Source organism: Euprymna scolopes, chromosome 46 (assembly GCF_053919585.1).
Source record: "Euprymna scolopes isolate OS-2025 chromosome 46, ASM5391958v1, whole genome shotgun sequence".
Lineage (NCBI taxonomy): Eukaryota > Metazoa > Mollusca > Cephalopoda > Sepiida > Sepiolidae > Euprymna > Euprymna scolopes.
Window position 1 is genome coordinate 69,843,632 of NC_136527.1, and position 25,795 is coordinate 69,869,426.

The 25,795-nt window shown below is 30.7% G+C and overlaps 1 long non-coding RNA gene across 1 annotated transcript in view; it reads left to right on the forward strand.

Moving 5' to 3' along the window:
• The window catches only part of LOC145271250 (uncharacterized), a 75,278-nt gene extending 49,841 nt beyond the window's left edge, over positions 1-25,437 (forward strand). The window contains exon 2 of the long non-coding RNA XR_013865777.1: positions 20,032-25,437. This is a non-coding gene — a long non-coding RNA (uncharacterized LOC145271250). The remainder of the gene's footprint in view (positions 1-20,031) is intronic.
• The last annotated feature ends 358 nt before the right edge of the window (positions 25,438-25,795 follow it).

Sequence of the window (25,795 nt, forward strand, 5' to 3'; positions counted from 1 at the left end):
AGATGCGATAGTCAAAGGGGTCAATCTGGCCTTGAAATGAAGACTGCGTGACATCTGCATTAAACAGACTCTGCCACTGTGTTTGCTTGGCTAAAGTCCCTCATTTCAAGCGAAAAAAGGATAAGAAAGGGGCAGCAGAGATGTTAGTGAAGTGCAGGCTTGGGATACTAGCTGAGATGATGCAGCAGTTTTGTTTGAAGCTTTGCGTAGACATGGTGGCTTCTGAGAATAACCAAGCAGATGCTCTCACGAGAGTGAAGGAGAGCTGGCTTGTGCCAAAGAAAGATGTTGTTGCTGCATCAGATCTAGATGATGTTGGCATGCACCTCACCTGGGCAAGCTGTCTTCTGCTATAATATGTTGCCTAGATTGAGACAAGTGCCAGAGACAGTTCTGCAACTGTCAACGTTCGCATATTCCTGAAGACATCCCAGGGTCGAGCCGGCAAGCAGATAGGCAGAGGCAACAGGGACCATTAAACTCGGGGATGAGGTATGAGTGAAGCCACAGGGGGCGCGCTGCACCAGAGAGTTCAGGCCGAGAAAAGGAAAAACAAAGATGAGGGCCAACATTTTATTACATGCGTTCTCACAACATCTTGTGTGCGTTTGAAGCGGGAAACTACAAAACGAGCTTCATTTTTCGGTGCTGGAGAGAGATTCCAGATCTTGCAGGAGAGTAGGTGCAATGGCAGTGGACATTCTACTTTCTCGGATTTATTCCCTTTTGTGTGTTTGAGGTGACCCCCCTCGGGAGGCACACTGCAGCTTAAGGACCGTGCCCCCCCCATTTTATTTAAAGATAGTATTTTCACACATCATTCATTTTGCATACTGTTTCCACATTATTCATAACTGTGTAGAATTTGCATAGAATATTGTTTCCACATCATTCACATTTGCATAGAATATTGTTTCCATCATCATTCACATTTGCATAGAATATTGTTTCCACATCATTCACATTTGCACAGAATATTGTTTCCATCATCATTCACATTTGCATAGAATATTGTTTCCATCATCATTCACATTTGCATAGAATATTGTTTCCACATCATTCACATTTGCATAGAATATTGTTTCCACATCATTCACATTTGCATAGAATATTGTTTCCATCATCATTCACATTTGCATAGAATATTGTTTCCACATCATTCATATTTGCATAGAATATTGTTTCCAAATCATTCACATTTGCACAGAATATTGTTTCCACATCATTCATATTTGCATAGAATATTGTTTCCACATCATTCATATTTGCATAGAATATTGTTTCCACATCATTCATATTTGCATAGAATATTGTTTCAACATAATTCACATTTGCATAGAATATTGTTTCCACATCATTCACATTTGCATAGAATATTGTTTCCACATCATTCACATTTGCACAGAATATTGTTTCCACATCATTCACATTTGCATAGAATATTGTTTCCACATCATTCACATTTGCACAGAATATTGTTTCCACATCATTCACATTTGCACAGAATATTGTTTCCACATCATTTACATTTGCATAGAATATTGTTTCCACATCATTCATATTTGCATAGAATATTGTTTCCACATCATTTACATTTGCATAGAATATTGTTTCCACATCATTCACATTTGCATAGAATATTGTTTCCACATCATTCACATTTGCATAGAATATTGTTTCCACATCATTCACATTTGCATAGAATATTGTTTCCACATCATTCACATTTGCATAGAATATTGTTTCCACATCATTCATATTTGCATAGAATATTGTTTCCACATCATTTACATTTGCATAGAATATTGTTTCCACATCATTCACATTTGCATAGAATATTGTTTCCACATCATTTACATTTGCATAGAATATTGTTTCCACATCATTCACATTTGCATAGAATATTGTTTCCACATCATTCACATTTGCATAGAATATTGTTTCCACATCATTCATATTTGCATAGAATATTGTTTCCACATCATTTACATTTGCATAGAATATTGTTTCCACATCATTCACATTTGCACAGAATATTGTTTCCACATCATTCACATTTGCACAGAATATTGTTTCCACATCATTTACATTTGCATAGAATATTGTTTCCACATCATTCATATTTGCATAGAATATTGTTTCCACATCATTTACATTTGCATAGAATATTGTTTCCACATCATTCACATTTGCATAGAATATTGTTTCCACATCATTCACATTTTCATAGAATACTGTTACCACATCATTCACATTTGCACAGAATATTGTTTCCACATCATTCATATTTGCATAGAATATTGTTTCCACATCATTCATATTTGCATAGAATATTGTTTCCACATCATTCTTATTTGCATAGAATATTGTTTCAACATAATTCACATTTGCATAGAATATTGTTTCCACATCATTCACATTTGCATAGAATATTGTTTCCACATCATTCACATTTGCACAGAATATTGTTTCCACATCATTCATATTTGCATAGAATATTGTTTCCACATCATTCATATTTGCATAGAATATTGTTTCCACATCATTCACATTTGCATAGAATATTGTTTCAACATAATTCACATTTGCATAGAATATTGTTTCCACATCATTCACATTTGCACAGAATATTGTTTCCACATCATTCATATTTGCATAGAATATTGTTTCCACATCATTCATATTTGCATAGAATATTGTTTCCACATCATTCATATTTGCATAGAATATTGTTTCAACATAATCCACATTTGCATAGAATATTGTTTCCACATCATTCACATTTTCATAGAATATTGTTTCCACATCATTCACATTTGCATAGAATATTGTTTCCACATCATTCATATTTGCATAGAATATTGTTTCCACATCATTTACATTTGCATAGAATATTGTTTCCACATCATTCACATTTGCACAGAATATTGTTTCCACATCATTCACATTTGCACAGAATATTGTTTCCACATCATTTACATTTGCATAGAATATTGTTTCCACATCATTCATATTTGCATAGAATATTGTTTCCACATCATTTACATTTGCATAGAATATTGTTTCCACATCATTCACATTTGCATAGAATATTGTTTCCACATCATTCACATTTGCCTAGAATATTGTTTCCACATCATTCACATTTGCACAGAATATTGTTTCCACATCATTCATATTTGCATAGAATATTGTTTCCACATCATTCATATTTGCATAGAATATTGTTTCCACATCATTCTTATTTGCATAGAATATTGTTTCAACATAATTCACATTTGCATAGAATATTGTTTCCACATCATTCACATTTGCATAGAATATTGTTTCCACATCATTCACATTTGCACAGAATATTGTTTCCACATCATTCATATTTGCATAGAATATTGTTTCCACATCATTCATATTTGCATAGAATATTGTTTCCACATCATTCACATTTGCATAGAATATTGTTTCAACATAATTCACATTTGCATAGAATATTGTTTCCACATCATTCACATTTGCACAGAATATTGTTTCCACATCATTCATATTTGCATAGAATATTGTTTCCACATCATTCATATTTGCATAGAATATTGTTTCCACATCATTCATATTTGCATAGAATATTGTTTCAACATAATCCACATTTGCATAGAATATTGTTTCCACATCATTCACATTTTCATAGAATATTGTTTCCACATCATTCACATTTGCATAGAATATTGTTTCCACATCATTCACATTTGCACAGAATATTGTTTCCACATCATTCACATTTGCATAGAATATTGTTTCCACATCATTCACATTTGCACAGAATATTGTTTCCACATCATTCACATTTGCACAGAATATTGTTTCCACATCATTCATATTTGCATAGAATATTGTTTCCACATCATTCACATTTGCATAGAATATTGTTTCCACATCATTTACATTTGCATAGAATATTGTTTCCACATAATTTACATTTGCATAGAATATTGTTTCCACATAATTTATATTTTCATAGAATATTGTTTCCACATCATTCACATTTGCATAGAATATTGTTTCAACATCATTCACATTTGCATAGAATATTGTTTCCACATCATTCACATTTGCATAGAATATTGTTTCCACATCATTCACATTTGCATAGAATATTGTTTCCACATCATTCACATTTGCATAGAATATTGTTTCCACATCATTCACATTTGCATAGAATATTGTTTCCACATCATTCACATTTGCACAGAATATTGTTTCCACATCATTCACATTTGCATAGAATATTGTTTCCACATCATTCACATTTGCATAGAATATTGTTTCCACATCATTCACATTTGCACAGAATATTGTTTCCACATCATTCACATTTGCATAGAATATTGTTTCCACATCATTCACATTTGCATAGAATATTGTTTCCACATCATTCACATTTGCACAGAATATTGTTTCCACATAATTCACATTTGCATAGAATATTGTTTCCACATCATTCACATTTGCATAGAATATTGTTTCCACATCATTCACATTTGCACAGAATATTGTTTCCACATCATTCACATTTGCATAGAATATTGTTTCCACATCATTCACATTTGCATAGAATATTGTTTCCACATCATTCACATTTGCACAGAATATTGTTTCCACATCATTCACATTTGCATAGAATATTGTTTCCACATCATTCACATTTGCATAGAATATTGTTTCCACATCATTCACATTTGCACAGAATATTGTTTCCACATCATTCACATTTGCATAGAATATTGTTTCCACATCATTCACATTTGCATAGAATATTGTTTCCACATCATTCACATTTGCACAGAATATTGTTTCCACATCATTCACATTTGCATAGAATATTGTTTCCACATCATTCACATTTGCATAGAATATTGTTTCCACATCATTCACATTTGCACAGAATATTGTTTCCACATCATTCATATTTGCATAGAATATTGTTTCCACATTCTTCATATTTGCATAGAATATTGTTTCCACATCATTCATATTTGCATAGAATATTGTTTCAACATAATTCACATTTGCATAGAGTATTATTTCCACATCATTCACATTTGCATAGAATATTGTTTCCACATCATTCACATTTGCATAGAATATTGTTTCCACATGATTCACATTTGCATAGAATATTGTTTCCACATCATTCACATTTGCATAGAATATTGTTTCCACATCATTCACATTTGCATTGAATATTGTTTCCACATCATTCACATTTGCATAGAATATTATTTCCACATCATTCACATTTGCATAGAATATTGTTTCCACATCATTCACATTTGCATAGAATATTGTTTCCACATGATTCACATTTGCATAGAATATTGTTTCCACATTATTCATATTTGCATAGAATATTGTTTCCACATCATTTACATTTGCACAGAATATTGTTTCCACATCATTCATATTTGCATAGAATATTGTTTCCACATCATTCACATTTGCACAGAATATTGTTTCCACATCATTCACATTTGCACAGAATATTGTTTCCACATCATTCATATTTGCATAGAATATTGTTTCCACATCATTCACATTTGCATAGAATATTGTTTCCACATCATTCACATTTGCACAGAATATTGTTTCCACATCATTCACATTTGCACAGAATATTGTTTCCACATCATTCATATTTGCATAGAATATTGTTTCCACATCATTCACATTTGCATAGAATATTGTTTCCACATCATTCACATTTGCATTGAATATTGTTTCAACATCATTCACATTTGATAGAATATTGTTTCCACACCATTCACATTTGATAGAATATTGTTTCCACACCATTCACATTTGCATAGAATATTGTTTCCACATCATTCACATTTGCACAGAATATTGTTTCCACATCATTCATATTTGCATAGAATATTGTTTCCACATTCTTCATATTTGCATAGAATATTGTTTCCACATCATTCATATTTGCATAGAATATTGTTTCAACATAATTCACATTTGCATAGAATATTGTTTCCACATAATTTATATTTGCATAGAATATTGTTTCCACATCATTCACATTTGCATAGAATATTGTTTCAACATCATTCACATTTGCATAGAATATTGTTTCCACATCATTCATATTTGCATAGAATATTGTTTCCACATCATTCACATTTGCATAGAATATTGTTTCCACATCATTCACATTTGCATAGAATATTGTTTCCACATCATTCACATTTGCATAGAATATTGTTTCCACATCATTCACATTTGCACAGAATATTGTTTCCACATCATTCACATTTGCATTGAATATTGTTTCCACATCATTCACATTTGCATAGAATATTGTTTCCACATCATTCATATTTGCATAGAATATTGTTTCCACATCATTCATATTTGCATAGAATATTGTTTCCACATCATTCACATTTGATAGAATATTGTTTCCACACCATTCACATTTGATAGAATATTGTTTCCACACCATTCACATTTGCATAGAATATTGTTTCCACATCATTCACATTTGCACAGAATATTGTTTCCACATCATTCATATTTGCATAGAATATTGTTTCCACATTCTTCATATTTGCATAGAATATTGTTTCCACATCATTCATATTTGCATAGAATATTGTTTCAACATAATTCACATTTGCATAGAGTATTATTTCCACATCATTCACATTTGCATAGAATATTGTTTCCACATCATTCACATTTGCATAGAATATTGTTTCCACATCATTCACATTTGCATAGAATATTGTTTCCACATGATTCACATTTGCATAGAATATTGTTTCCACATCATTCATATTTGCATAGAATATTGTTTCCACATCATTCACATTTGCACAGAATATTGTTTCCACATCATTCATATTTGCATAGAATATTGTTTCCACATCATTCACATTTGCACAGAATACTGTTTCCACATCATTCATATTTGCATAGAATATTGTTTCCACATCATTCACATTTGCACAGAATATTGTTTCCACATCATTCACATTTGCACAGAATATTGTTTCCACATCATTCATATTTGCATAGAATATTGTTTCCACATCATTCACATTTGCACAGAATATTGTTTCCACATCATTCACATTTGCACAGAATATTGTTTCCACATCATTCATATTTCATAGAATATTGTTTCCACATCATTCACATTTGCATAGAATATTGTTTCTACATCATTCACATTTGCATAGAATATTGTTTCCACATCATTCACATTTGCATAGAATATTGTTTCCACATCATTCACATTTGCATAGAATATTGTTTCCACATCATTCACATTTGCACAGAATATTGTTTCAACATAATTCACATTTGCATAGAGTATTATTTCCACATCATTCACATTTGCATAGAATATTGTTTCTACATCATTCACATTTGCATAGAATATTGTTTCCACATCATTCACATTTGCATAGAATATTGTTTCCACATCATTCACATTTGCATAGAATATTGTTTCAACATAATTCACATTTGCATAGAGTATTATTTCCACATCATTCACATTTGCATAGAATATTGTTTCCACATCATTCACATTTGCATAGAATATTGTTTCCACATCATTCACATTTGCATAGAATATTGTTTCCACATCATTCACATTTGCACAGAATATTGTTTCCACATCATTCACATTTGCATAGAATATTGTTTCCACATCATTCACATTTGCACAGAATATTGTTTCCACATCATTCATATTTCATAGAATATTGTTTCCACATCATTCACATTTGCATAGAATATTGTTTCTACATCATTCACATTTGCATAGAATATTGTTTCCACATCATTCACATTTGCATAGAATATTGTTTCCACATCATTCACATTTGCATAGAATATTGTTTCCACATCATTCACATTTGCACAGAATATTGTTTCAACATAATTCACATTTGCATAGAGTATTATTTCCACATCATTCACATTTGCATAGAATATTGTTTCTACATCATTCACATTTGCATAGAATATTGTTTCCACATCATTCACATTTGCATAGAATATTGTTTCCACATCATTCACATTTGCATAGAATATTGTTTCAACATAATTCACATTTGCATAGAGTATTATTTCCACATCATTCACATTTGCATAGAATATTGTTTCCACATCATTCACATTTGCATAGAATATTGTTTCCACATCATTCACATTTGCATAGAATATTGTTTCCACATCATTCACATTTGCACAGAATATTGTTTCCACATCATTCACATTTGCATAGAATATTGTTTCCACATCATTCACATTTGCACAGAATATTGTTTCCACATCATTCACATTTGCACAGAATATTGTTTCCACATCATTCATATTTGCATAGAATATTGTTTCCACATCATTCACATTTGCATAGAATATTGTTTCCACATCATTCACATTTGCACAGAATATTGTTTCCACATCATTCACATTTGCATAGAATATTGTTTCCACATCATTCACATTTGCACAGAATATTGTTTCCACATCATTCACATTTGCACAGAATATTGTTTCAACATAATTCACATTTGCACAGAATATTGTTTCCACATCATTCACATTTGCATAGAATATTGTTTCCACATCATTCACATTTGCATAGAATATTGTTTCCACATAATTTATATTTGCATAGAATATTGTTTCCACATAATTTATATTTGCATAGAATATTGTTTCCACATAATTTATATTTGCATAGAATATTGTTTCCACATCATTCATATTTGCATAGAATATTGTTTCCACATCATTCACATTTGCACAGAATATTGTTTCCACATCATTCACATTTGCATAGAATATTGTTTCCACATCATTCACATTTGCATAGAATATTGTTTCCACATCATTCACATTTGCACAGAATATTGTTTCCACATCATTCATATTTGCATAGAATATTGTTTCCACATCCTTCATATTTGCATAGAATATTGTTTCCACATCATTCATATTTGCATAGAATATTGTTTCAACATAATTCACATTTGCATAGAGTATTATTTCCACATCATTCACATTTGCATAGAATATTGTTTCCACATCATTCACATTTGCATAGAATATTGTTTCCACATCATTCACATTTGCATAGAATATTGTTTCCACATCATTCACATTTGCATAGAATATTGTTTCCACATCATTCACATTTGCACAGAATATTGTTTCCACATCATTCACATTTGCATAGAATATTGTTTCCACATCCTTCATATTTGCATAGAATATTGTTTCCACATCATTCATATTTGCATAGAATATTGTTTCCACATCATTCACATTTGCACAGAATATTGTTTCCACATCATTCATATTTGCATAGAATATTGTTTCCACATCATTCACATTTGCAGAGAATATTGTTTCCACATCATTCACATTTGCATAGAATATTGTTTCCAAATCATTTACATTTGCATAGAATATTGTTTCCACATCATTCACAGTTGCACAGAATATTGTTTCCACATCATTCACATTTGCACAGAATATTGTTTCCACATCATTCATATTTGCATAGAATATTGTTTCCACATCATTCACATTTGCATAGAATATTGTTTCCACATCATTTACATTTGCATAGAATATTGTTTCCACATCATTCACATTTGCATAGAATATTGTTTCAACATCATTCACATTTGCATAGAATATTGTTTCCACATCATTCATATTTGCATAGAATATTGTTTCCACATCATTCACATTTGCATAGAATATTGTTTCCAAATCCTTTACATTTGCATAGAATATTGTTTCCACATAATTCACAGTTGCACAGAATATTGTTTCCACATCATTCATATTTGCATAGAATATTGTTTCCACATCATTCACATTTGCATAGAATATTGTTTCCACATCATTCACATTTGCATAGAATATTGTTTCCACATCATTCACATTTGCATAGAATATTGTTTCCACATCATTCACAGTTGCACAGAATATTGTTTCCACATCATTCATATTTGCATAGAATATTGTTTCCACATCATTCATATTTGCATAGAATATTGTTTCCACATCATTCACATTTGCATAGAATATTGTTTCCACATCATTCACATTTGCATAGAATATTGTTTCCACATCATTCATATTTGCATAGAATATTGTTTCCACATCATTCACATTTGCACAGAATATTGTTTCCACATCATTCACATTTGCATAGAATATTGTTTCCACATCATTCACATTTGCATAGAATATTGTTTCCACATCATTCATATTTGCATAGAATATTGTTTCCACATCCTTCATATTTGCATAGAATATTGTTTCCACATCATTCACATTTGCATAGAATATTGTTTCCACATCATTCATATTTGCATAGAATATTGTTTCCACATCCTTCATATTTGCATAGAATATTGTTTCCACATCATTCACATTTGCACAGAATATTGTTTCCACATCATTCACATTTGCATAGAATATTGTTTCCACATCATTCACATTTGCATAGAATATTGTTTCCACATCATTCACATTTGCATAGAATATTGTTTCCACATCATTCATATTTGCATAGAATATTGTTTCCACATCATTCATATTTGCATAGAATATTGTTTCCACATCCTTCATATTTGCATAGAATATTGTTTCCAAATCATTTACATTTGCATAGAATATTGTTTCCGCATCATTCACATTTGCATAGAATATTGTTTCCACATCATTCATATTTGCATAGAATATTGTTTCCACATCATTCACATTTGCATAGAATATTGTTTCCACATCATTCACATTTGCATAGAATATTGTTTCCACATCATTCACATTTGCATAGAATATTGTTTCCACATCATTCACATTTGCACAGAATATTGTTTCCACATCCTTCATATTTGCATAGAATATTGTTTCCACATCCTTCATATTTGCATAGAATATTGTTTCCAAATCATTTACATTTGCATAGAATATTGTTTCCGCATCATTCACATTTGCATAGAATATTGTTTCCACATCATTCACATTTGCACAGAATATTGTTTCCACATCATTCACATTTGCATAGAATATTGTTTCCACATCATTCACATTTGCATAGAATATTGTTTCCACATCATTCACATTTGCATAGAATATTGTTTCCACATCATTCACATTTGCATAGAATATTGTTTCCACATCATTCACATTTGCATAGAATATTGTTTCCACATCATTCACATTTGCATAGAATATTGTTTCCACATCATTCACAGTTGCACAGAATATTGTTTCCACATCATTCATATTTTCATAGAATATTGTTTCCACATCATTCACATTTGCATAGAATATTGTTTCCACATCATTCACATTTGCATAGAATATTGTTTCCACATCATTCACATTTGCATAGAATATTGTTTCCACATCATTCACAGTTGCACAGAATATTGTTTCCACATCATTCATATTTGCATAGTATATTGTTTCCACATCATTCATATTTGCATAGAATATTGTTTCCACATCATTCACATTTGCATAGAATATTGTTTCCACATCATTCACATTTGCATAGAATATTGTTTCCACATCATTCACATTTGCATAGAATATTGTTTCCACATCATTCACAGTTGCACAGAATATTGTTTCCACATCATTCATATTTGCATAGAATATTGTTTCCACATCATTCACAGTTGCACAGAATATTGTTTCCACATCATTCACATTTGCACAGAATATTGTTTCCACATCATTCACATTTGCATAGAATATTGTTTCAACATCATTCACATTTGCATAGAATATTGTTTCCAAATCATTCACATTTGCATAGAATATTGTTTCCACATCATTCATATTTGCATAGAATATTGTTTCCACATCCTTCATATTTGCACAGAATATTGTTTCCACATCATTCATATTTGCATAGAATATTGTTTCCACATCATTCACAGTTGCACAGAATATTGTTTCCACATCATTCACATTTGCACAGAATATTGTTTCCACATCATTCATATTTGCATAGAATATTGTTTCCACATCATTCACAGTTGCACAGAATATTGTTTCCACATCATTCACATTTGCACAGAATATTGTTTCCACATCATTCACATTTGCATAGAATATTGTTTCCACATCATTCACATTTGCATAGAATATTGTTTCCACATCATTCACAGTTGCACAGAATATTGTTTCCACATCATTCATATTTGCATAGAATATTGTTTCCACATCATTCGTATTTGCACAGAATATTGTTTCCACATCATTCATATTTGCATAGAATATTGTTTCCACATCATTCACATTTGCATAGAATATTGTTTCCACATCATTCACATTTGCATAGAATATTGTTTCCACATCATTCACAGTTGCACAGAATATTGTTTCCACATCATTCATATTTGCACAGAATATTGTTTCCACATCATTCATATTTGCATAGAATATTGTTTCCACATCATTCACATTTGCATAGAATATTGTTTCCACATCATTCACATTTGCATAGAATATTGTTTCCACATCATTCATATTTGCATAGAATATTGTTTCCACATCATTCATATTTGCATAGAATATTGTTTCCACATCATTCATATTTGCATAGAATATTGTTTGCACATCATTTATATTTGCATAGAATATTGTTTCCACATCATTTATATTTGCATAGAATATTGTTTCCACATCATTCACATTTGCATAGAATATTGTTTCCACATCATTCATATTTGCATAGAATATTGTTTCCACATCATTCACATTTGCATAGAATATTGTTTTCACATCATTCACATTTGCATAGAATATTGTTTCCACATCATTCACATTTGCATAGAATATTGTTTCCACATCATTTATATTTGCATAGAATATTGTTTCCACATCATTTATATTTGCATAGAATATTGTTTCCACATCATTCACATTTGCATAGAATATTGTTTCCACATCATTCATATTTGCATAGAATATTGTTTCCACATCATTCACATTTGCATAGAATATTGTTTCCACATCATTCACATTTGCATAGAATATTGTTTCCACATCATTCACATTTGCATAGAATATTGTTTCCACATCATTCACATTTGCATAGAATATTGTTTGCACATCATTCATATTTGCATAGAATATTGTTTCCACATCCTTCATATTTGCATAGAATATTGTTTCCACATCATTCATATTTGCATAGAATATTGTTTGCACATCATTTATATTTGCATAGAATATTGTTTCCACATCATTTATATTTGCATAGAATATTGTTTCCACATCATTCACATTTGCATAGAATATTGTTTCCACATCATTCATATTTGCATAGAATATTGTTTCCACATCATTCACATTTGCATAGAATATTGTTTTCACATCATTCACATTTGCATAGAATATTGTTTCCACATCATTCACATTTGCATAGAATATTGTTTCCACATCATTTATATTTGCATAGAATATTGTTTCCACATCATTTATATTTGCATAGAATATTGTTTCCACATCATTCACATTTGCATAGAATATTGTTTCCACATCATTCACATTTGCATAGAATATTGTTTCCACATCATTCACATTTGCATAGAATATTGTTTCCACATCATTTACATTTGCATAGAATATTGTTTCCACATCATTCACATTTGCATAGAATATTGTTTCCACATCATTCATATTTGCATAGAATATTGTTTCCACATCATTCACATTTGCATAGAATATTGTTTCCACATCATTCACATTTGCATAGAATATTGTTTCCACATCATTCACATTTGCATAGAATATTGTTTCCACATCATTCACATTTGCATAGAATATTGTTTGCACATCATTCATATTTGCATAGAATATTGTTTCCACATCATTTATATTTGCATTTACATTTGCATAGAATATTGTTTCCAAATCATTTACATTTGCATAGAATATTGTTTCCACATCATTCATATTTGCATAGAATATTGTTTCCAAATCATTTACATTTGCATAGAATATTGTTTCCACATCATTCACATTTGCATAGAATATTGTTTCCACATCATTCATATTTGCATAGAATATTGTTTCCAAATCATTTACATTTGCATAGAATATTGTTTCCACATCATTTACATTTGCATAGAATATTGTTTCCACATCATTCATATTTGCATAGAATATTGTTTCCACATCATTCACATTTGCATAGAAAATTGTTTCCACATAATTCACATTTGCATAGAATATTGTTTCCACATCATTCATATTTGCACAGAATATTGTTTCCACATCATTCATATTTGCATAGAATATTGTTTCCACATCATTCACATTTGTATAGAATATTCTTTCCACATCATTCACATTTGTATAGAATATTCTTTCCACATCATTCACATTTGCATAGAATATTGTTTCCACATCATTCACATTTGCACAGAATATTGTTTCCACATCATTCATATTTGCATAGAATATTGTTTCCACATCATTCACATTTGCACAGAATATTGTTTCCACATCCTTCATATTTGCATAGAATATTGTTTCCACATCATTCAGATTTGCATAGAATATTGTTTCCAAATCATTTACATTTGCATAGAATATTGTTTCCAAATCATTCACATTTGCATAGAATATTGTTTCCACATCATTCACATTTGCACAGAATATTGTTTCCACATCCTTCATATTTGCATAGAATATTGTTTCCACATCCTTCATATTTGCATAGAATATTGTTTCCACATCATTCATATTTGCATAGAATATTGTTTCAACATAATTCACATTTGCATTGAATATTGTTTCCACATCATTCATATTTGCATAGAATATTGTTTCAACATAATTCACATTTGCATTGAATATTGTTTCCACATCATTCAGATTTGCATAGAGTATTATTTCCACATCATTCACATTTGCATAGAATATTGTTTCCACATCATTCACATTTGCATAGATTATTGTTTCCACATCATTCACATTTGCATAGAGTATTGTTTCCACATCATTCACATTTGTATAGAATATTGTTTCCACATCATTCACATTTGCATAGAATATTGTTTCCACATCATTCACATTTGCATAGAATATTGTTTCCACATCATTCATATTTGCACAGAATATTGTTTCCACATCATTCATATTTGCATAGAATATTGTTTCCACATCATTCACATTTGCATAGAAAATTGTTTCCACATAATTCACATTTGCATAGAATATTGTTTCCACATCATTCATATTTGCACAGAATATTGTTTCCACATCATTCATATTTGCATAGAATATTGTTTCCACATCATTCACATTTGTATAGAATATTGTTTCCACATCATTCACATTTGCATAGAATATTGTTTCCACATCATTCACATTTGCACAGAATATTGTTTCCACATCATTCATATTTGCATAGAATATTGTTTCCACATCATTCATATTTGCATAGAATATTGTTTCCACATCATTCATATTTGCATAGAATATTGTTTCCACATCATTCACATTTGTATAGAATATTGTTTCCACATAATTCACATTTGCATAGAATATTGTTTCCACATCATTCACATTTGCACAGAATATTGTTTCCACATCCTTCATATTTGCATAGAATATTGTTTCCACATCCTTCATATTTGCATAGAATATTGTTTCCACATCATTCAGATTTGCATAGAATATTGTTTCCAAATCATTTACATTTGCATAGAATATTGTTTCCGCATCATTCACATTTGCATAGAATATTGTTTCCACATCATTCACATTTGCACAGAATATTGTTTCCACATCATTCACATTTGCATAGAATATTGTTTCCACATCATTCACATTTGCATAGAATATTGTTTCCACATCCTTCATATTTGCATAGAATATTGTTTCCACATCCTTCATATTTGCATAGAATATTGTTTCCACATCCTTCATATTTGCATAGAATATTGTTTCCACATCCTTCATATTTGCATAGAATATTGTTTCCACATCATTCATATTTGCATAGAATATTGTTTCAACATAATTCACATTTGCATTGAATATTGTTTCCACATCATTCATATTTGCATAGAATATTGTTTCAACATAATTCACATTTGCATTGAATATTGTTTCCACATCATTCAGATTTGCATAGAGTATTATTTCCACATCATTCACATTTGCATAGAATATTGTTTCCACATCATTCACATTTGCATAGATTATTGTTTCCACATCATTCACATTTGCATAGAGTATTGTTTCCACATCATTCACATTTGCATAGAATATTGTTTCCACATCATTCACATTTGCATAGCATATTGTTTCCACATCATTCACATTGGCATAGAGTATTGTTTCCACATCATTCATATTTGCATAGATTATTGTTTCCACATCATTCACATTTGCATAGAGTATTGTTTCCACATCATTCACATTTGTATAGAATATTGTTTCCACATCATTCACATTTGCATAGCATATTGTTTCCACATCATTCACATTGGCATAGAATATTGTTTCCACATCATTCACATTTGCATAGATTATTGTTTCCACATCATTCACATTTGCATAGAGTATTGTTTCCACATCATTCACATTTGCATAGCATATTGTTTCCACATCATTCACATTTGCATAGAGTATTGTTTCCACATCATTCACATTTGTATAGAATATTGTTTCCACATCATTCACATTTGCATAGAATATTGTTTCCACATCATTCACATTTGCATAGAATATTGTTTCCACATCCTTCATATTTGCATAGAATATTTTTTTCACATCATTCACATTTACATAGAATATTGTTTTTGTATCATTCAGGCTTGTATAAAGTATTATTTCCTACTTCTGAAGAAATTCTTGAGACAATAAAAAAATCTGACAAACAATAAGGTAGCAAGGGAAGAAGTTTTTTATTCGAAATCTTCGGATGTATTAGCCCCAACCCTTTCATAAAATTTCACCCTTGTCTGGAATACGGTAAAACTTTTCTTTTTACAAGAAAGGTCATGGATGCGGTTGCTGTAATTCGCGGCATCACCCTTATTGATATGACTGCAAAAACGTTGCTACTATTCTGTTAGACCAGTTTCATTGACAAAGAGACACACAGTCAAGGCCAAACTAACGCATATTTAAATAGGCTAAGAATAGACTGGTCATATTTTCACTCTCCAGAAACCAAAAAAAAAACTGAGCATGAACGACAAGTATAAAACTATCGGTTGCTTCATCTTCATTGTTGCATTTGACTGTTGACTGTGGAACCATTTGGAAGGTCATACATGTCGATGGTTTCAAACTGCTCAAAGCCTTATATCTCTCCACATGCACTAAAGTTTGCATGTATGAATTTGACTGTTGACAAGCTTCAATCTCTATCCCATCGTTGCAATGTTTCATCTTTGTTATGTTAAATGAACGTGCTCTGATGAACTCCTCGCACTTTTGACCATTTAGCATAGGTACTCTTGAATAACCTGACAATCTCACTTCGTCAATGTTGAGAAGTCCAAAAGCTTTCTACCGTAGTAGTTCTTTTTTGTCTTTGTACTGGTAGACTTTGTAATTTAGCATATGTACTCCTAAATGCTGGGAATAACTTTCAACACATGAATATAATTAGTTATTTTTTTATTCAAAATAAAATAGTCTTATTTTATTACAGAATATATTTTCGCATTTTAGTAAGAAAATTTAGTTATTAAATTTAAAACGTTGTCTCATGTTTTTTGTAAGAATTTATATAAAAACAATTATACCAAAATTTCTGTTCAGTTTTCGATATTGCAATTTTTACTGACGTTATTTCTTTTACTTACATTTTTAAACTTTCAGTAAATGTGGGTTTGTGATTAAGAATATTACTGTTACACAATTAAACTGTATTTTGAATATTCATATTGTTTCTTAAAAAACTATAATTTTATTTGTATATAAATGAAATTTATATTAAAAATATAACTTTATTTGATACAATGAAGTATAGTAAATTAAGAAATATTTGATAAAATGTTAAAGAGATGAATGCATTTCCTTTGTATTTACTGTAATATAAACTAGTGCGGGTAATTTTGGTGATTTTAATATGTTCTCCAATCTTATGTGTATTCAAATATTTACATATACATTTATACATACATTTATTTGTTGAACTATCAGCCTTAAAATAATATTTAATATTTTATGATGAAATATTTTTAAAGCAAATCTTTAAAAAAATTAATAGTCCCTGTACCACACGTTTTGAAGTGGTTCTATGTATTTTTAAAAAGTTTTAAACGTATGACTTTAACCTACTGTTTAGTGTTGAGACATTATGTTGAACAGAGTGTAGTACTATCCTGAGTGTAATTGCCAGTAACAAAGATGGTGGCGTAGAAGCAGTGTAGTTCAGATCCTGAGTGTAATTGCCAGTAACAAAGATGGTGGCGTAGAAGCAGTGTAGGTCAGATCCTGAGTGTAATTGCCAGTAACAAAGATGGTGGCGAACTGATTCTATCCAAAATTCGACAATTTTTATAGTAACTTTAGAAGCTTTTCATTGGTTGCTCACCATGACTTGTGGTTATAAAAACGATCGTCAAAATCATTGGTCTCATACCTTCCATCAGGAGTCTAACACATTTCAGAAACCCATTCCCGCTTCTGCCCCCACCTCCTCTCCCAAACTTTAAAAAATGCTAACGATTACATGTCTCGCTACGTCGCCAAGTATTGGAGTCTACATTCACATGAAATTTATATACGAAAGTGATCCTTCGCGCTACAATGTTCAAATTTAATTATTTGAAAAAAATCCTTTCTTGTATATTATTTTTAAAGACCGTTGAAGCAAAATCTAGGTTTTGATGTTTTTTAGGAGGTAAACCATGTTGTTTAGTCGTAAAAAAAATTAAATACTTTTTAATATGTAAATTGATCATGTATTTTTACATTAGAAAAACATTTGCTTTTCTTTTTTTGTCTGAAAATAATTCCAACTTGCAATTTATAATACAAATTAAAATAATCGTAAATAAATAATTGTGGACAGGAAAAATGTAGTTTTTTAAAAATCAAGTTCTAGTTTTAATCAAACACAACTTTGGTACAGAAAAAATATTTTTTTTAAATATGTAGGAGCACCTGGACAATTGGCACCACATTTACATTGTTTTCCTTTTCATCTCCTCTCAACTATTTCTGCTGATTATTAAAGACTAAGCTACCACATTATAAAAAGTTTAATAAAAAATCAATATTTAGATATTTGGAGGCGGGTCAGTTTCAGATAATTACTTTTTAAATAGTACTAATACACCCATTGCCCCTTACAGGGTAAGATGAGAAATGTTCAAAATAAAAACTGATTTTGAGATTATATTGTCATTTGAGGAAATATTTTTAAGTGAAAAATAAAACTCCGAAAGCTTCCATAGAACCATATTTATATTCATATTAAAATCAGTTTTTTTTTAACTCAACAGAATTAAATTACATTTATTTGTAAGGAAAACACATTAAATAAGTCAAAACAAAACATATTGTTGACCTTGTGTGTGTTTTGAATAACAGCAGTGGTTTTTATATCTGACGTAAGATGAAATCAGTAAGCTGACAATTTTGTTGAAAGTAAAAGTCAGAACCAGATGGACAGTTTAAATGCCCATGCAAAAATGCTGATCTGAGTTTTATGATTATATAGATTATTAATACAAAATGTATTCATTTATTTAATTAATAGACAAATATCGAAAAAATATTCTCATTCAACTTTTAAATTAAACGATATTGGATTAAGAGTCTTTTTAATAAAATTGATTATGATAATTCCAATGTTTGCTTTTAACATACTATAGTGAACATTATTTCTAATTTACCTTTTATGAATAATTGTGTCTGTACCTTAACGCCATAAAAATAATTCTGTTTGCAAAACGTATAAAATTAATATATCTTTCTGAAATTTATCTTTTGTTTTTAATTTTGCAGAATATCAAGTAAACAACACAAGAAAACAAATGACAATGGATTAAAGTTAAAAACTGGAAATGAGAGAAATTTGAACATTTTCTGATAATATATTGCAAAAACAATTTCATGTTTACTAGTGAAGTATTCCTACTATTCATAATCTTATTCTATCACAACCTAGATTGAATACTTTTTAAATACCATATGATTAATGTAGTTATGGGTGCAAATGACTCACATAATTATAAGTTAATACGATTAGTCTTTACACGTGTGCATATGTCTAATACAGTTATGTACCATTTCATGAATACAAAATATGAAATGAAATACTACTTATTGTTTAGACTAAGATTTTAGCTTTATTATGGGTTACATAAACTGAAATATAACTCTCATACTAATGCGGTTATTCTTTTACATGGAAATCAGATACGTTCCAGCATATACAAAAGCACACTGAAGTAAAATATAGAGAAGCAACGTATGCTGAAATATGCAAACACATACTAGAGAGTAGTAGTATGTGGGTCTTATTTTACACTGAAAGACACTCTGCTGTAACAGATGCGAACACATACTGAAGAGGAGCCATATTCTACTTTCACAAATAAATAAGACATGGTAAAACATATGCGAATACATACTAAAGAGAAGCCATATTCTTGTGAAGTATGTGGCTCCTCTTTTGCAAGAAAATCAGACATGGTTACACATATGCTAATACATACTGGAGCGAAACCATGCTCTTGTGAAATATGTGGCTCTTCTTTTACACGGAAGGAAAATATGCTGCGACATATGCGAACACATACTGGAGAGAAGCCATATTCTTGCGAAGTATGTGGCTCTTCTTTTGCAAATAAATCAGACATGGTAATACATATGCGGACACATACTGGAGAGAAGCCATATTCTTGTGTAGTGTGTGGCTCTTGTTTTACACAGAAAAACACTATGTTACAACATATGCGAACACATACTGGAGAGAAACCATATTCTTGTGAAGTATGTGGCTCTTCTTTTGCAAATAAATCAGACATAGTAAGGCATATGCGAACACATACTGGAGAGAAGCCATATTCCTGTGAAGTATGTGGCTCTTCTTTTACAAGAAAAGCAAACATGGTGACACATATGCGATCACATACTGGAGAGAAATCATATTCTTGTGAAGTATGTGGCACCTGTTTTTCAAGTAAACGAGATATTATACGACATATGAGAACACATACTGGAGAGAAACCATATTCATGTGAAGTATGTGGATTTTCATTTACACAAAAATGCGACATATGCAAACACATACTAAAGAGAAGCTACCTTATTGTAAAGTATATGGCTCTTCTTTTCCAAATAAATTAGAGATGGGTAAACATATGCGAATACATACTGGAGAGAAACCATATTCTTGTGAAGTATGTGGCACCTGTTTTACAAGTAAACAATATATGATACGACATATGAGAACACATACTGGAGAGAAGCCATATTCCTGTGAAGTATGTGGCTCTTCTTTTACAAGAAAAGACAACATGGTGACACATATGCAATCACATACTGGAGAGAAACCACATTCTTGTGAAGTATGTGGCACCTGTTTTTCAAGTAAACGAGATATTATACGACATATGAGAACACATACTGGAGAGAAACCATATTCGTGTGAAGTATGTGGATTTTCATTTACACAAAAATCTAGTTTGTTGCTGCATGTGCGAACACATACTGGAGAGCGACCACATTCTTGTGAGATATGTGGCTCTTCATTTACCAGGAAACAACATATGGTGGAACATTTACGAATGCATACTGGCGAAAAACCTTACTCTTGTGAAGTATGTGGCACTTCTTTTGCAGTTAAACAATATATGTTTCGACATATGAAAAAGCACACTGGAGAATGATGGGGATTTTGAACCAATGCAATCAAGAAGATGGCAGTTATGCAGGTTCTGCCATACAGAATTAGAAAGTGTGACTCATCTGATATCAAGTTGCAACGTTCTTTTAGAGGAAGGCTAATATACAGCGAGACATGATAGGGTATGTAAGTACCTCCATTTGACCATCTGTAAAAAATAAAATATCAAGAACAATTGGAAATGACTTATATACCCTACATTACGACCATGTAATCCATACAGCCACCTACCTTTAAAATGCTGCCGTTAAACCAGACATAGTTATATGGAATAAGTCAGAAAGAGTGGGGCAATCTTGGTTCAACTGAGTGTCCCTTATGATGGCGATCTGAACAGAGCTAAAAGAGAGAAACAGACCAAATACTAAGGTTTCATGTATGATATGAAAAGAAACTAGAATCTTAAGGATATATAAATCATGCCAGTTATTATAGGTGGCACAAGGCTTATGAACAAGAGCCGTTATTCCTACCTTACTAATATTCCTGGTAAACTAAGTTTAAAACAGTTCCAGACAATTCCACTTAAGTAACCAGCGAGGATAGTAAAAAAGAGCTCTCGGTTGGTTTTAATAAAAAACAGGGCAATGTTGGCATCTGGAAGGGCTACCGCACACCCAGCATTACAATTTTCAAAGGAAGAAAATTAAAAAAAGAGAAACCATATTCTTATGAAGTATGTGACTTTTCCTTTACTCAAGTGGAAAATGTGGTGAAACATGTGCAAAAACTGAATAGAAACCATATTCTTCTATGTGGATCTTCTTTTGAAAAGAAATTACACATGGTTAAACATATGTGAAAACATACTGAGAAGAAACCATATTCTTCTATGTGGATCTTCTTTTGAAAAGAAATTACACATGGTTAAACATATGTGAAAACATACTGAGAAGAAACCATATTCTTCTATGTGGATCTTCTTTTGAAAAGAAATTACACATGGTTAAACATATGTGAAAACATACTGAGAAGAAACCATATTCTTCTATGTGGATCTTCTTTTGAAAAGAAATTACACATGGTTAAACATATGTGAAAACATACTGAGAAGAAACCATATTCTTCTATGTGGATCTTCTTTTGAAAAGAAATTACACATGGTTAAACATATGTGAAAACATACTGAGAAGAAACCATATTGTTCTATGTGGATCTTCTTTCGAAAAGAAATTACACATGGTTAAACATATGTGAAAACATACTGAAGAGAAACCATATTGTTAAGTATGTGACTCTTGTTTTAAAGGTTGCAATATATTGATAGGGATGGTTCCCTGGACTGGCTCAAAAGAGGATCCCTCCATTACGACCAAGAGAGGTTGATATTGGCTGCACAAGACCAGGGCCTCATGGCAAACGCCTTCAAAAAGATGTGTGGTCTAAGCAACAATAATAAATGCAGGTTCTGTAGTACTGAGGTTGAGAGTGTGGGGCCACCTGATTTCTGGTTGCAAAGTCCTACTTGGTGACGGTTATTATACAGATCGCCATAATGGAGTTTGCAAATATCTTCACTAGAAGATATGTAAGAAACTCAACATTCAGTGTAGTAAAAACTCCTGGGAACATATACCCGAACGAACAGTTGGGAATGACAACTACACTATTCACTATGACTACATAATCCCTACTGCTACATATCTTGAAAACGCAGCTGTTAAACCAGATATAGTGATTTGGGACAGAGCAAACAAAAAAGCGACCGTAATAGAGGTCAGTGTACCCAAAGATACAGGGCTTAACAGAGTTGAGAGGGAAAAGATAACAAAGTATCAACGACTTATGTATGATATGAAACGAAATTGGAAATTAAAAGACGTTTCAATTATACCAGTCATCATAGGAGCAACTGGGCTTATGAAAAAGAACTTTAAAAAGTACATAGCAAGCATACCCGGTGAACCAAGTGCAAGTGAAATACAAACGATTGCACTGAAAGGGACGGCTAGAATCCTGAAAAGATCTCTTGGTTGGACTCACTAAAATAGGGGTAAATGTCAGACATCTGGTCGGATGTCCCATCCCCTAGAAGAAAAAGTTTAAGAAAAATGAAAAAAAAAAAAGAGAAACCATATTAAGTGTGTGACTTGTTTTAAAGGTTGCAATATAGGCGAACACATACCAGAGAGAATCTCTATTTTTGTGAAGTATGAGGCTCTTTTGCAATAAAATCATACATGGTGATGCATTCGAACACATACCACAGAGAAACTAAATACTATATGCAGCGACATATGCGAACACATTGAAGAGACATTATATTTCTTTGAATTTGTATTGCATGCAAACACATACTGTGAACAAAATAATATTGTAACGTATATCTCAATTATTTTTCATTATGTATAACAAGCTATATAAAAACTCTATGTGGACTATTTACCTCTTCATTTTCAAATGTAATATTCTTGTGTTAATGAACAATTATATTCTGATACAGTACTTGATTAATTTAAATTTTGCAGACAATGTTGCAACATGTGAATACATAGAGAGAAACGAATTGGTATCACATGAAAATCAACTTATTTTTGTGGTGTGTATTTAAAAAATCTTAAACTAATTAATTTGATTTATTTAATTCCATTGGCATATAATATCTTGTAGCTTATATGAAACGTGCCGCATAGAAAGTAAAATGTCTTGAAGTATGCTGATATTGCAATAAAAAACCTTATCTTCTACATGTTGATTTGGATGCATACAAACATACTGAATTGCAATTCCAGTAATCATGAAAAATAACTTAAAAAATTACCTGGCGTTTATAAATTCTGAACTCGTACAGGAGAGTAATTTTTTTCTTAAAGGAACAATTGTAATTCTAAAATAATTCCTTAAGGTTGAATATTTGTAAATTCTCCTTAAAAAATTGCTGATGCAGATGGAAAAACATATTTAAGAGAAAAAGATTAGAGTTGATTTAACAGACCAGTAAAAATTTGACGATATTAATAAAAGTTAGGACTTTATTTAAGTAGTATACTTAATATATACTATTACTGCAAGCTTGCCTGTATTGAAAATGCTTGCTTCTTGCTGGCAAATCAAACCATCTAGTATAGTTAGCCTTATGTTCAAGTACATTCCAAATATAATACAGTGCAAAGACACAGTTACTCATGAAAACGAACCTCCTAAAGTAAAACCTTGAATAATTATCTAAACTCGAATGTAAATTCATAATTGTAAAATATAAAAATGGAAAATATTTTATAAACTTTTTTATAACAGGAAATTAATATAACGTTTAAAACCCTTTCTGATATGTCACCAGATAAATATTTACTGGTAGAAAAAAATTCTAAAATTATATAAATTTTTCTTCTTGATTCATAATTCAGGTCCTTTGCTTGAGTGACAGATGAGCATCAAGAATCCAATTGAGACCCAGAACATTGGGAATGTAGTGGAACATTTTATTAACGTTATTACAACAAGAGTGTTACAGGTTTGTGATATGATCGACCAGAATACAGTTGAAGACCAGCTCACCCCCCCCCAAAAAAAAAAACGTAGTAGCAGAAGACATCAAAAAAATGATTTCCTCAGTTTTATGCTGTATTTGCTAAATTAAAATACAATTTTAAAACGTACAAAAATATTAAATATATTAAGTAACAAAGATTAAAATACACTGTTTAAAAGTACAAAAATATGCAAAATAATACCTTAACAAAGAAAAAAGAAACAAAAACAAATTATTTCATAAATTAAAATACTTTTATGCAAAATATTAATTTTACAAAGAAAATAAACAAAAAACAATTTATTAGATAAATTTTAATACATTTTTAAAATGTACAAAAATCTTCAAAATATTAAGTTAGCAAAGAAAAAAGAAACAAATTATTT